Source organism: Maylandia zebra, unplaced genomic scaffold, assembly GCF_041146795.1.
Source record: "Maylandia zebra isolate NMK-2024a unplaced genomic scaffold, Mzebra_GT3a scaffold11, whole genome shotgun sequence".
Lineage (NCBI taxonomy): Eukaryota > Metazoa > Chordata > Actinopteri > Cichliformes > Cichlidae > Maylandia > Maylandia zebra.
The window spans coordinates 6,365,272-6,378,683 of NW_027490041.1; the positions used below are offsets into that span (position 1 = coordinate 6,365,272).

General features: G+C 42.5%; 1 long non-coding RNA gene across 1 annotated transcript; it reads left to right on the forward strand.

The window, feature by feature from the left end:
* Nucleotides 1-9,705: 9,705 nt before the first annotated feature.
* LOC143415933 (uncharacterized) lies at nt 9,706-12,216 on the forward strand. Its single transcript, XR_013096363.1, has 3 exons — nt 9,706-9,790; nt 11,935-12,055; nt 12,140-12,216. It is a non-coding gene; the product is annotated as an uncharacterized LOC143415933 (long non-coding RNA).
* Nucleotides 12,217-13,412: the final 1,196 nt, after the last annotated feature.

Here is a 13,412-nt window from a genome sequence, read left to right on the forward strand (position 1 = left end):
GACAGAGAGCTCCATTCAAACTTTGCTGCCATCAGGAATAATTCTTCAAATATAATCATCAGTGTTTGAGCAGTTATGATATCAGGGACAATCTAGACATGTGTGACAATACTGAACATGTCACATGACACACCTCAAACATCATGTGATCCACTCTCAGTCTGCACTTTCATTCATGACTTCAACAGGTTGAAATGAGCTTTGAAGAAACATTCAGTGAAATGAATCTTTCATCACAGGATTCATGTGAGCAGCAGATGAACTTTACAAAGAATCAGTGGATTTATCTTCTGTTTTAGATCAACTTTGATCACTTCGAGCCATCTTAAGTCCGTTTGTTCTTCTCACTCACTAACGTCTCATATGATTTCAGATCCCTGCTGTTCCCCAGCTGCCCTGTAGGTGGCCTCAGTGTGTCTCACACCATTTACAGATGATTACAGGTCGTTTACAGTTCAAACAGGTCCAACATAAGAAATATGTAGAAAATATTCTGGCTATAACAGTTTGGGTCAAAGTGCAGATGTTCCAGATGTTCTGAGTCTGTCTGTGTTTCATGTTAACATGTAGATGTTGGACCAAAGTGAAGCTTTTTGATGTGACAGCAGGAATGTGAAGTGTAACTCTGAGCTGTAGGAAATGAAACTAAACGGACTTTTTCTCCTTTATTTATAGGAAAGTGTAGGAGAGCAACAGATGAACAAGCGTTACTGTAACAGGAAACATCAGAGGACCTTTATGTTCATCATCATCACTGTTTCCTTGTTCTGTCACAAACACACAACACTTCCTGCTCTCTCTCTGATGGATCTGATTGGCTGTTTCATTCACAGGAGGTCAGGGCATCACACAAACAGCTTTAACTGCACAACGACACACTTTAAATCATCTGCAGACAAACCTGTGTGTTTGATTTATGAAGAAATAATAAAGACGTGTGTACAGCTGTCCATGAAGCAGCTTCTCACACAAACTCTGACACTTCAGCCACTTTAATTCCTGCAAAGCTGCGTAATAAAGAGCTGTGACTGCTATGAGCTGCTGATGATGACTGCATGAAGCTCTCAGCCGAAGCTTCTTTCATTTATTTTAATGTTAATGTCGCCTTTTTAAGTCTGTGTGAGGATTTTAATGACACACATTAAAGCAGCTTCTTTGATTAGAACCAAATTCATGTTGATTTTCAGCCTGAAATGATAAAAACTTTAATAATTCTGTTTATAATCATCAACCTGGAGACTAATGAAAAGTATAATAGTGAAAAAAAGCCTTTATTATTTGAGTAATGCCTGAATCTGCTCAGAGACGGAGACAACACAGAGGTGTTGATGACAGTTTGACATTAACTGAATTAAAAACAAAGTGCTCTTATTGTGAAAATCTGCCTCCTACTTCTTTAAATCATTTTTATGTATTTTTTAACCTCACAGTGAAACATTGAGGCATTAATCTGACACAGTTTGATCAGCAGCTGTGTTTTCACTGACGTTTCACTTTGATTTGTTCAGACTGAGCAGAGAGGATCGGTTCTCTGTGTGCGCACTGCTGAGAAACACAAGCTCATTTCTGCTGTTTCATGAAAAGTGTTATGGAGGAACAAGAAGTTCAGCCTCTAAACTCTCAGCGTGAGGACTGAGTGAAGAGTTTCAGAGCAGAGAGTTTTGGCTCACAGCTTTTAGCGTCTACACAAAGAGACGATTACGCACTTGATCTGAGAACATCTCCACCTCCTACAAACAAACTCTCCTACGAGCAGCTGTCACAACCACAACAGGCAGAAGACTGGATTTCTTCAGGTCAGATTTCATGCAGTTTGCATAAATTGTGTGTCACAGACTTTGTAGTTCACATTTGTGTGACTCGTTTAAATCTTCTCCTCCTGAAAGTGAAACTCTTACAAACACATAAGGACACAAAAATCCTCGTGTCCACAGCTTTCAGTCCCAAACTGACTCTGAGCCTCGTCAGTAAACCCATCAGCTTTTTACCATCTAAAGAAGTATTTGTGCTGCTGCAGACGTTAGTAAATCTGACCCGAAATGTTCTTTTTTCTTTAAACTCACAGGCTGCTCTCCTTTAAATGACCTGCAGGAATCAGCAGGGTCAGAACATGTGTGTGTGGCAGAGTCTGAGCAGAAACCTGCTGCAGGTTGATCAAACTAAAGTCATATTAAGGAGCTACTGGCACAGAATTAAAGTTATAAATGAAGTTTACAGAACACTGTTTGCCTTTGATTCTCTAAGCACAGATAAATGAACACCATTGGACTTTATCAGAAATGAATGAAATATCACTGGGATCAGGTGTAAAGTGACACGTGGAAGACTGGGTTTGTTTTTTAATACTTAAAGTTATCAAACAGAAACAACAGAAGTCCAAATGTTGCACTTGAATACAGAGAGAAGAGAAATGATGGAGGAATCATTTAGTTCCACTCAGAAATATGAACGTCAGGTTAATCAGACGATGGACTGAAGAACAATCAGAGTGTTTCCATATAGAAACATCTGTTTGTTCTTAATCACTCACTCAAAAAAGAGAAACTGGATGCCTGTTACATTTACAGGAGTTTGAAGAAAACATGTTTCTGAAATGAACATAATTAAATCATACAGGGAGTGCAGAATTATTAGGCAAGTTGTATCTTTGAGGAATAATGTTATTATTGAACAACAACCATGTTCTCAATGAACCCAAAAAACTCATTAATATCAAAGCTGAATGTTTTTGGAAGTAGTTTTTAGTTTGTTTTTAGTTTTAGCTATTTTAGGGGGATATCTGTGTGTGCAGGTGACTATTACTGTGCAGAATTATTAGGCAACTTAACAAAAAACAAATATATACCCATTTCAATGATTTATTTTTACCAGTGAAACCAATATAACATCTCCACATTCACAAATATACATTTCTGACATTCAAAAACAAAACAAAAACAAATCAGCCACCAATATAGCCACCTTTCTTTGCAAGGACACTCAAAAGCCTGCCATCCATGGATCCTGTCAATGTTTTGATCTGTTCACCATCAACATTGTGTGCAGCAGCAACCACAGCCTCCCAGACACTGTTCAGAGAGGTGTACTGTTTTCCCTCCTTGTAAATCTCACATTTGATGATGGACCACAGGTTCTCAATGGGGTTCAGATCAGGTGAACAAGGAGGCCATGTCATTAGTTTTTCTTCTTTTATACCCTTTCTTGCCAGCCACGCTGTGGAGTACTTGGACGCGTGTGATGGAGCATTGTCCTGCATGAAAATCATGTTTTTCTTGAAGGATGCAGACTTCTTCCTGTACCACTGCTTGAAGAAGGTGTCTTCCAGAAACTGGCAGTAGGACTGGGAGTTGAGCTTGACTCCATCCTCAACCCGAAAAGGCCCCACAAGCTCATCTTTGATGATACCAGCCCAAACCAGTACTCCACCTCCACCTTGCTGGCGTCTGAGTGGGACTGGAGCTCTCTGCCCTTTACCAATCCAGCCACGGGCCCATCCATCTGGCCCATCAAGACTCACTCTCATTTCATCAGTCCATAAAACCATAGAAAAACCAGTCTTGAGATATTTCTTGGCCCAGTCTTGACGTTTCAGCTTGTGTGTCTTGTTCAGTGGTGGTCGTCTTTCAGCCTTTCTTACCTTGGCCATGTCTCTGAGTATTGCACACCTTGTGCTTTTGGGCACTCCAGTGATGTTGCAGCTCCAAAATATGGCCAAACTGGTGGCAAGTGGCATCTTGGCAGCTGCACACTTGACTTTTCTCAGTTCATGGGCAGTTATTTTGCGCCTTGGTTTTTCCACACGCTTCTTGCGACCCTGTTGACTATTTTGAATGAAACACTTGATTGTTCGATGATCACGCTTCAGAAGCTTTGCAATTTTGAGACTGCTGCATCCCTCTGCAAGATATCTCACTATTTTTTACTTTTCTGAGCCTGTCAAGTCCTTCTTTTGACCCATTTTGCCAAAGGAAAGGACGTTGCCTAATAATTATGCACACCTGATATAGGGTGTTGATGTCATTAGACCACACCCCTTCTCATTACAGAGATGCACATCACCTAATATGCTTAATTGGTAGTAGGCTTTCGAGCCTATACAGCTTGGAGTAAGACAACATGCATGAAGAGGATGAAGTGGACAAAATACTCATTTGCCTAATAATTCTGCACTCCCTGTATACGATCCGCATGAAACTTAACTACTTAACACGTCTCAGTTCTTATTGAGATGATGTGATACAGTCTAGTAAGAGTGGTTAGCTGCCAGATGACTCACAATTACACAAGATCAGGTGAGATTTCAGACCGAGGGAAAATCACTGGGGTGATCGCAGGAAGAGGCAGAAAAGCACAGACGTGCTGGACCTCACAGTCATTTGGAAAAGGTAAGAATGAATCTGTCTTCATTCATCTACATGGAAATATATCACCAACAAACAAACCAATAATACAACCAAATCACTCCCAGTTCAAGACTTTGGTTATTTACAACATTTGAAACATACTGTGTAGCTCAGTCGAAACAGCCCAAGGCCAAGTGAAAGTGCTGAGAGGGAAAAGATCATGATTAACGATTTATTTAAACTCATAACTGGGGGCAGCAGCTGAGCTTTGTGAGCTGCAGCTTAAAACATGTAACCATGCTTTCAGTGTTGCAAATTTCCTGTTACTAGCTAGGTCAAATCCAAATTTAGTGTGCAGGTCATAAGATCATATAGAGGCAAAATCCTGATACATCATGAATCATTTTTACGTTTTAGTTGTAATAATTATATATTTCTTGTTCATTTTAGTTCTCATGTGGTCAAAAAGTCTAAGTCAAAATTCTCAGCATTTTCAAATTACCGTATTTTCACGACCATAAGGCGCACTTAAAAGTCTTAGATTTTCTTCAAAAAGTGCGGCGCGCCCTATAGCGCAGTGCGCCCTATGTGTTGTAAGGAGGACGTAGTAGAGAACACCATGAGAACGTTAAAGGGTGAAGTGTGGGCGTTGATCGTATATACCGGGACAATCGCACATACCTGTATAAAAGAACAGGTATGTGCATTATGCAGGACATCGTTGTTTTAACAACCCTGAAAATGGCAAAGAGACACGCTTACGAAGCACAGTTTAAACTGAAGGCCATCAGCTACGCGGAGGAACATGGAAATCGAGCAGCGGCGAGAGAATTTAAGATTAATGAATCGATGGTTTGCAAGTGGAGGAAGCTGGAAAACAAGCTCCGACAGGTCAAGAAGACGCAGCTGAGTTTCCGCGGACATAAGGCGATCATCGAGCAAAGAGCGAGCGGGAGAAGCAGTTTCGACGGTCACCATTCGGCTAAAAGCAGTTTCACTTTCACTTTTTATGAAACGGTGCCATTTTTTCATCCGGACCAGGACTACGATAGCGCAGCAACTTCCAGCGGATTATAAGGAAAAGCTGGCCGTCTTCCGCTCCTACTGCAGCAAACACATCGGCGACAAACACATCCAGCCACATCACAAACATGGACGAGGTCCCGCTCACTTTTGACATCCCGGTGAGTCACACTGTGGAGAAGAAGGGGACCAGCACGGTAGCGATACGCACAACGGGGTATGAAAAGTCTTCTTTTACTGTTGTGCTTGGCTGCCATGCTAATGGACAGAAACTGCCGCCTATGGTGATTTTTAAGCGAAAGACTTTGCCTAAAGAGAAGTTTCCAGCAGAAATCATCATTAAGGCAAATGAAAAGGGCTGGATGGATGAGGAAATGATGAAAGAGTGGCTGAGGGAGGTGTATGTAAGGAGACCAGGTGGTTTTTTCCACGCATCACCATCGCTGTTGATCTGTGACTCTATGCGTGCCCATCTCACAGCCGATGTGAAAAAACTTGTGAAGCAAATGAACTGTGAGCTTGCTGTCATTCCGGGAGGCCTGACAAAGGAACTCCAACCACTGGACATCGGTGTGAACCGCCCGTTCAAAGTAAGGCTGCGAGCGGCCTGGGAACGATGGATGACCGGTGGAGACCACAGTTTCACCAAGAGTGGAAGGCAGCGCCGGGAGAGTTACGCCACAATTTGCCAATGGATTGTAGATGCTTGGGCTAACATGTCTGCTGGCACTGTTGTTCGAGCTTTCGCAAAAGCCGGCATCGTTTCCGAGGAGCCGCACGGCACGGAAAGTGACTCTGACGGTGAAGACAGTGAACCTGGCATGTTTGATGGAGATTTAGCGCAGCTGTTCAATTCAGACACAGAGGATGAGGACTTCCATGGGTTTGATTGATGATAAAAATGTGAGTACCAAACTTTGTTTTGCTCCTGCTTTATTTTTAAATACGCACACTTGTATGCTTGTGTGTTGTTGATGATGACGATTACCGGCAATAAAAATGTGAGTAAGGTACCGAATTCAGGTTTGCTCCCGCTTTATTTTTAAATACGCATACGGTACTTGTATGCGCCCTATGATCCAGTGCGCCTTATGTGTGTGTTAAATACAGTAAGGGCACACATAACTGAGACTGCGCCTTTTAGCACAGTGCGCCTTATGGTCGTGAAAATACGGTAGAGCTTCTTAATTTCTATAGATAATTTTAATATTCTACTGCTCAGAAATAATTTACAATTTCCAGCTGTGAATTCCATCTTATTTACAGTTTTTAACATTATATACTAGATGGGACTTGATGAAATGACCAATATAGATATATGCCCAGTAGCAGAATATCTTGTAATTATGTTTTACTCCCCTCTGGTGGCCAAATTAAACACGAGGCGATCGTGGCTCAAGAGTTGGCAGTTCGTCTTGTAATCGGAAGGTTGCCGGTTCGAGCCCGGCTCGGACAGTCTCGGTTGTTGTGTCCTTGGGCGAGACACTTCACCTACCGGTGTTGGCCAGAAGGGCCGATGGCGCGATATGGCAGCCTCGCTTATGTAAGTGCGCCCCAGGGCATCTGACAAGGATGCCTCCTTAATGATTTATTTTTAACTTAAATCACTGCAAATATTTGAGAATATTTTATCATTAACGATGCCATGATTGATTCTGTTAGATCTTTATTGACAGAATGTGTTTGGAAAGGAAAATCCCTTCACATGTTTTCCGCAGCAATAGCACTTATGTTAACTCTGAGTCTGAATAAAGTGCACAAACAGATTAGAAAAAATCGCTCTTATGAATCGGGTGTGCCAAGACTCCATTGTTTTACAGTCTGCAGCTTTCAGAAAAACACAATAGCTTTGATTGAAAGAATCTTGGAGTCCAAAGATTCCAAAGGACTGAACATTTCAGTTCACCCAGGTCACTTTCAACAGACAACCTCCTTATCCCAGCAGTGACCGGACATTTTGTTAAGAATACCAATAGGAATTCTTGATATGTTTGTCATTAATTCATGCAGTCATAAGCAGTCATGCATGACTTCAGCATGACTTAACTATATGATTTGCATTCTTAATATAAAGTGTTAATATTTCTCCATCCAGGGGAAAAGTTTGGGAAAACCATGGACAGGTCACCAGTCTATCACAGGGCAAACACAGAGATAACCATTCATACTCACATTCACAACCACAGGCAACTTAGAATAGCCAGTTAACTTATCACATATGTTTTTGGACAGAGGGAAGAAGAAGAAGCCAGAGTATCAAGAGAAAACATAGCTGCTTCACAGAGTAAGGCCCCAGCAGAGCAGTGGAGCACAGAGCACCTTTGTTTTTATAGACGGCAATTTCATTTTTATCAGTGTAGGAGGAACATAGGCATGCACACATGCACACGAAGGTGACATGATGTCCAGTAATAGAAATAGTTTCACATGACTGTATACCAGAGATTATTGGTGTCTGTAAGGCATTTAAATGTGCACCATTGTGTAACCAAGGGCTGAAGAAGATCACTAACTTGTAAATTTGGTTGTGAATGAAGCTGTTGAAACTGTGGAAAACCCCAAGGACAAAAAAAGTACATAATGGGAAGTTGACACTAAAAGTGATCTGTTAGGTAACTTTCTCGTACAACTAAACCCGCTTGTACAGATTTAATAACCTACCTTCTTTGAGTCATTTTCCTAAATGTGCTACTGCATGGTAGCCAACACTGGTAAACTACAGAGACACCTAATGCTAATTACTACTAAGTGGTCAGATTAGTTATGACAGAAGCAGAGATGAGGAAACGTAGTCAACGTTTTTCTAACACTGCTGTTACATAATATTAACCATGTCTTCAGTATTAAAACTAGATTCATGTTTGTCCCAGTGAAGGTCCTAAATATTCAGAGAGTAAGGCCAAATGACATGTATGTGGTCATTTAGGCTGGAAGACTTTTGTGTAACTTTAGTATGTAGATTTGTTTCATTTCACAAACTTATTTAATTTAGTGTTACAGAAACTTCACACTGTCATTTTCTAGCCTAATATTGTAGTTATTTTGGACCATTGTAACTTTCCATTTCTACAACCTTCAGCTGCTTAATTTTGTTTCTTCTTTTTAAATTCATTAAAGATGGGGTATAATCATTCCACCCTGGAAAAAGAAAAATGTAAAGAAATCATTAAAAACTCCAAATTACCACGATATTCATGCCCATTCATGCTGATGAGTTTAAATTTCAGACCACAACCATACCTCTTTGTCATGACTGTTGTCATGTTGTCATGTTTTGGAAAGCAGGACCCAATTGCAGGACCTTCTGAGTTGGCAACAATGAGTTTATTTACAGTCAAATAAAGAACAAGCAGTGCAAACAGTCCACGGTGTCTTATTTCTTCCTTGTCGATTTCCCAGAGCTCCCATGCACTGAATCCTTCCTGTGGTCCTTGGTGACCAACACTTTGAGAACAGATTCGCCTTGGAGTGCTGCAGTTACTGACTGTGTCCCCCAACAACCCAGCATTGACTGAAGCTCAGCTCAGCCACTCAGTTAAGCCTCTTTTGTGGTTCAGTGTTTAATGTTTAAACTGTTTATGGCTGCAGAGACGCCCACAGTCAGGCTGTTGTTGTGGAAGTTTTCCATTAAACAAAGCCTGAAGATGAGCGGTGAGCGGTAGCTAACATTCTTTAATCAAACACAAAGAAAAACCCAGCTTGTGAAGAGCCTGCATGATCGCAGGGCAGACAGGCAGCAGAGTCTCACCAGCCTAGCATGGCTCTCAGTTAAATACCTCCTTCAGAAACAAAAGGCAGTACACAGCTGTTTCACACCTTAAGGTTCACACTCCCTTGCTACCTCCCAGAGTCCTCGAAGAGACAAAAGACTCTTCCTGTGGAGTCGTCTGCTTCCCCCAACTTCCTTACTAGACCCCCACCATCTGTCTAACTGTATGAGTGTGAGACATGTTAAAATCCAGTGGCACCAAGGCATCATACAATAAAATAATGTGATTAATACATAAATAAAAGAAATTCCAATACACTGTCTACTGTTGAATTGTTATATACAGTGCAGCAGCTGACCGTTGACCTGAGAGCTTCAGACTCATTGCTGGTGTGAAGTGTTTAATGCTTATCTATTGAAGCTTGCAGACACACCCACATTATCTTATTCTTTCTCAGGGTTGTTTAGAGTGTTGGAGCAGAAACCTGCTGCAGGTTAATTATTGATCAAATTAATATCACATAAGGTGCAGCAGCTGACCTTTGACCTGTGAGCTTCAGAGTCTTTGCTGGTGTGAAGTGTTTAGTGTGACTTCAGCCTGCAGACACAGAGGACTGATGACGGAGAAGAAGCAGAGGATTTTCTCTGTTTCTACACAGACCTGGTCCAGACAGCAGAGAGCTGCAGAGTGAAGACGTTCATTGGAAGAAGCTGAGTAAGTTCAACGTCCTCTTTGAATCCTGGATCAGGAAGTGAAGCCGGTGAATGTTTGGTGTTTAAATAAGGTTTCTGTCTTTGACTCAGTCTGCTGTCACTTTGGTTTAGAGAGAAAAACAGGTTTCAGATTAACTGGTGTTCCTGCTGCTCCAGCACTAAAGGACAGTATAGGTGACCGCGCTGATGCCTGTTCATAATTTACCAAAGCTAATTGATTGATTGATGCCATGCCAGCGCCATCTTACCCTTCGGACCATACATACATTACACCAGGGGTGTCAAACTCAAATACACAAATACACACCCTCTGTGACTGGCTACACCCGACCTGTACACCACCCTCTGTGACTGGCAACGCTCGACCTGCACCCTCCACCCTCTGTGACTGGCTACACTCGTCCTGCACCCTCCACCCTCTGTGACTGGCTACACTCGACCTGCACCCTCCACCCTCTGTGACTGGCAACACTCGACCTGCACCCTTCACCCTCCACCCTCTGTAACTGGCTACACTCGTCCTGCACCCTCCACCCTCTGTGACTGGCTACACTCGACCTGCACCCTCCACCCTCTGTGACTGGCTACAGGACTGTTTGACTGGCAGACAAACACTGGCGTCCCACAGGGTTGCGTCCTCAGCCCCATCCTCTACACCCTGGTCACTCATTACTGTGTCACCTCCAACAAAGACAACATCATTTTGAAGTTCACGGATGACACTGCAGTGATCGGTCGCATCACTGGAGAGGACGACGTGGCTTATAGGAGAGAGGAGGCTGGTCTGGTGTCACGGTGTGAGGACAACAACCTCACCCTCAACACTGATAAGACAAAGGAGATGATAGTGGACACGAGGAAGAAGAAGAGGCCTCACCAGCCGCTGTTTACCCGGGAGCGTGAAGTGGAGAGGGTGAGCAGCAGTACCTGGGCGTCCACATCAGTGAGGACCTCACCTGGACACTGAACACCACACAGCTGGTCAAGAAGGCTCAGCAGCTGCTGTATTTCCTGAGGAGGCTGAGGAAATTTGGTATGTTGGCCAAGATCCTCAGCAGGTTCTACAGCTGCACTGTGGAGAGCAGCCTGACCAGCTGCATCACCTGTGTGTCCGTGTTTAGTGTCCAGGTGTGGAGTGGAGCTTGTTGTTGGTGTGTGAAGAAACTGTAAGTTTGCTTTGTTTCCTCCTTTAACAGTTTGTCTTTAGGAACTTTACTGTTTGTTCAGCTCGTGTTTGATTTCTTCACACAACAAACTGTGTGTGTTTGTATTTCCGGTCTCTCCATTAAAGTCAGTGTGTAATGTTTCCTGGCTAACATCAGCTGTGTGCAGCTTAGTTCAGCACAAATCTGCCGCTCCATAGTTCACGGTAACGGACTCACAGCTGGACCAACGAGGCCGAGTGTGTCCGCCACTCTGAGCTACGTTCGTGTTTGTGTACTTGTAGTTTGTACTTTGAGTTCACGCAGAGCCCACAGAGGACGCAGCGTACGTGATGACGTCACAGCCCTTTACCTCCTTTACTGTCACTGTGATTAATATTTACACACGAGACACCTGCAGAGCTCTGACGCTGAGCTAGCACACAGCATGCTAACGCTAAGCTAACACTAAGCTAAAGCTAAGCTAACACTAAGCTAACACTAAGAGTTCTTACAGACACGAGTTAAAAAGCTGCTTTTAGTGTGTGATCAGAGTCCAGGACTGAGAGCAGCAGCAGAGCTGATGGATGATGAATTACTGGATGGAAGAAGCTTCTCATTAGCAGTGAATCAGTGTGTGTGCAGTTCTCTGCAAACTCAGCAGGAAGAATTAGTGTGAAGCTTTAACTCTGCTGATCCTCTTTGAATCCTGGATCAGCTGAAATGTTTAAAATGTTGTTCACACGTGTTGGACTGACTGAAGCTTCCAGTCACAGTGACTCAGTGTGTGTCAGTGAATGCATCGTGTGTGCTTCAGGCTCCATCTAGTGGACTGATAGCAGAGCAGCTGATGGCAGCTTCCTCTGCCTCACACTGCTGTCTGACTGCATCCAGCTGACACTGAGATGAAGCAGGAAAGAAGCAGCTGATATTTGGACAGCACACATGATGAAAGGAGGATTTCAGCTGATGTGCACATGAATGATTTGTGTTTCCTCTGCAGGTAGAAAGTGTGTGTGAGCTGAATTGAGCAGCATGGATCAGTGTGAGGACAGAGAGGAGGGAGTCCCTCCCTCTAAAAGCACTCTGTGTGGGGAACATGAGAGCCAGACCAAAGCTCAGAGGTGAGATGACCATCTCTAACTGTCCATGACTCTTCTCCATGTCACAGCTCAGCACTCACATCACTGCTCCATCATTATTCACAGGAAGAAACAAGGAACTAAACGTAAACATGAACCTGAAGCCAGCTGTGTGTCCTTAAGGAGTGACTGGTCTAAAGGTGAAAGTAACTCAGTCAAAGATGTCATTAAGAGATTTGAGCAAAGACAGTCACCTGAGAAAAGGTAAGCTAACCCCAATAATATCAGCTGATATGTGATGAGAATTTTACTGAAGATTTATAACTTTTTCAGGATCCATCAGAGACTCAAACCTGGACCTCGACCCAGCTCTGTGTCCTTAAAGAGTGACGGGTCTAAACATCACCCCATTGAATTTAAAGTCCAGCCTGTGTCTGCTGCAGAGAGGTGAGCTGTTAGTAACATGAACTCTTTGATTAAACTGCTTGATGTTGTTGGATATAAACTACAAACACGTCGTTCCCTCAGTCCCATTTAAACTGTCTTTTAAAACAAGCCTTTGGTTTCTAAACAACTGAAAACCCACTTCAGCAAACAGGAAGTGATCAGAGCGTCCGTCCACTTCCTGTCAGGCCCTGCAAACATTTCATATTGAAGAAAAGTCGTTGATATCTCACATTTTTACTCCACCACATTCAACCATTTTGACATTTTACAGCATGAAACTCTTGTCACATGACTCCTGTTATGTTATAGAGTCATGTGACCACCAGGGAGGGATTTGTATGGATGAAACACATTCAAATCAATCTGATTCATCAATGGAAACATTTTTGGTGTAAATGCAGCAACACTGAAAACGCTGAAGATAAAAACACAACAGATGAAATATGAACAAATCGAGGCTTTGAATACACGTGTGTGTGTTTGAGACACAGAGATAAATGGATTGTGTGTCTGTCCTATTGCTGCGTGAGGGTTTTATTGTAGATTTTGTGCGTGTACACTTTTGACCACGAAGGTGTTGAAAGGGCGTAAAACAGTTGGAGGCACCAGAGTGAACACTAGTGCTGTCAGTAGATTAAAAATGACTAATTAATGACACAATCTTCTGTCATTAATCCTGATTAATCACAATTACTTGATCAATAGCTGCAGTTACATTTTTCCAACTTTATATTTAAGCCTGTAACAGACGTTTACACCATATAATGAAGTCAATGCAGAATAAACACAAAGAATGTTAAACGCTTCAATTCAAAGAGACTTTGAATAGTTTTCAGTCTTTAACTCAGCTTCTCTGCTGTAAATACAACTTTGTAACAAACATATATACTAAAAGCTAAGTGTGCACTAATATATAATAATATATAATCTATATTACTGCTGTTAATGAAAA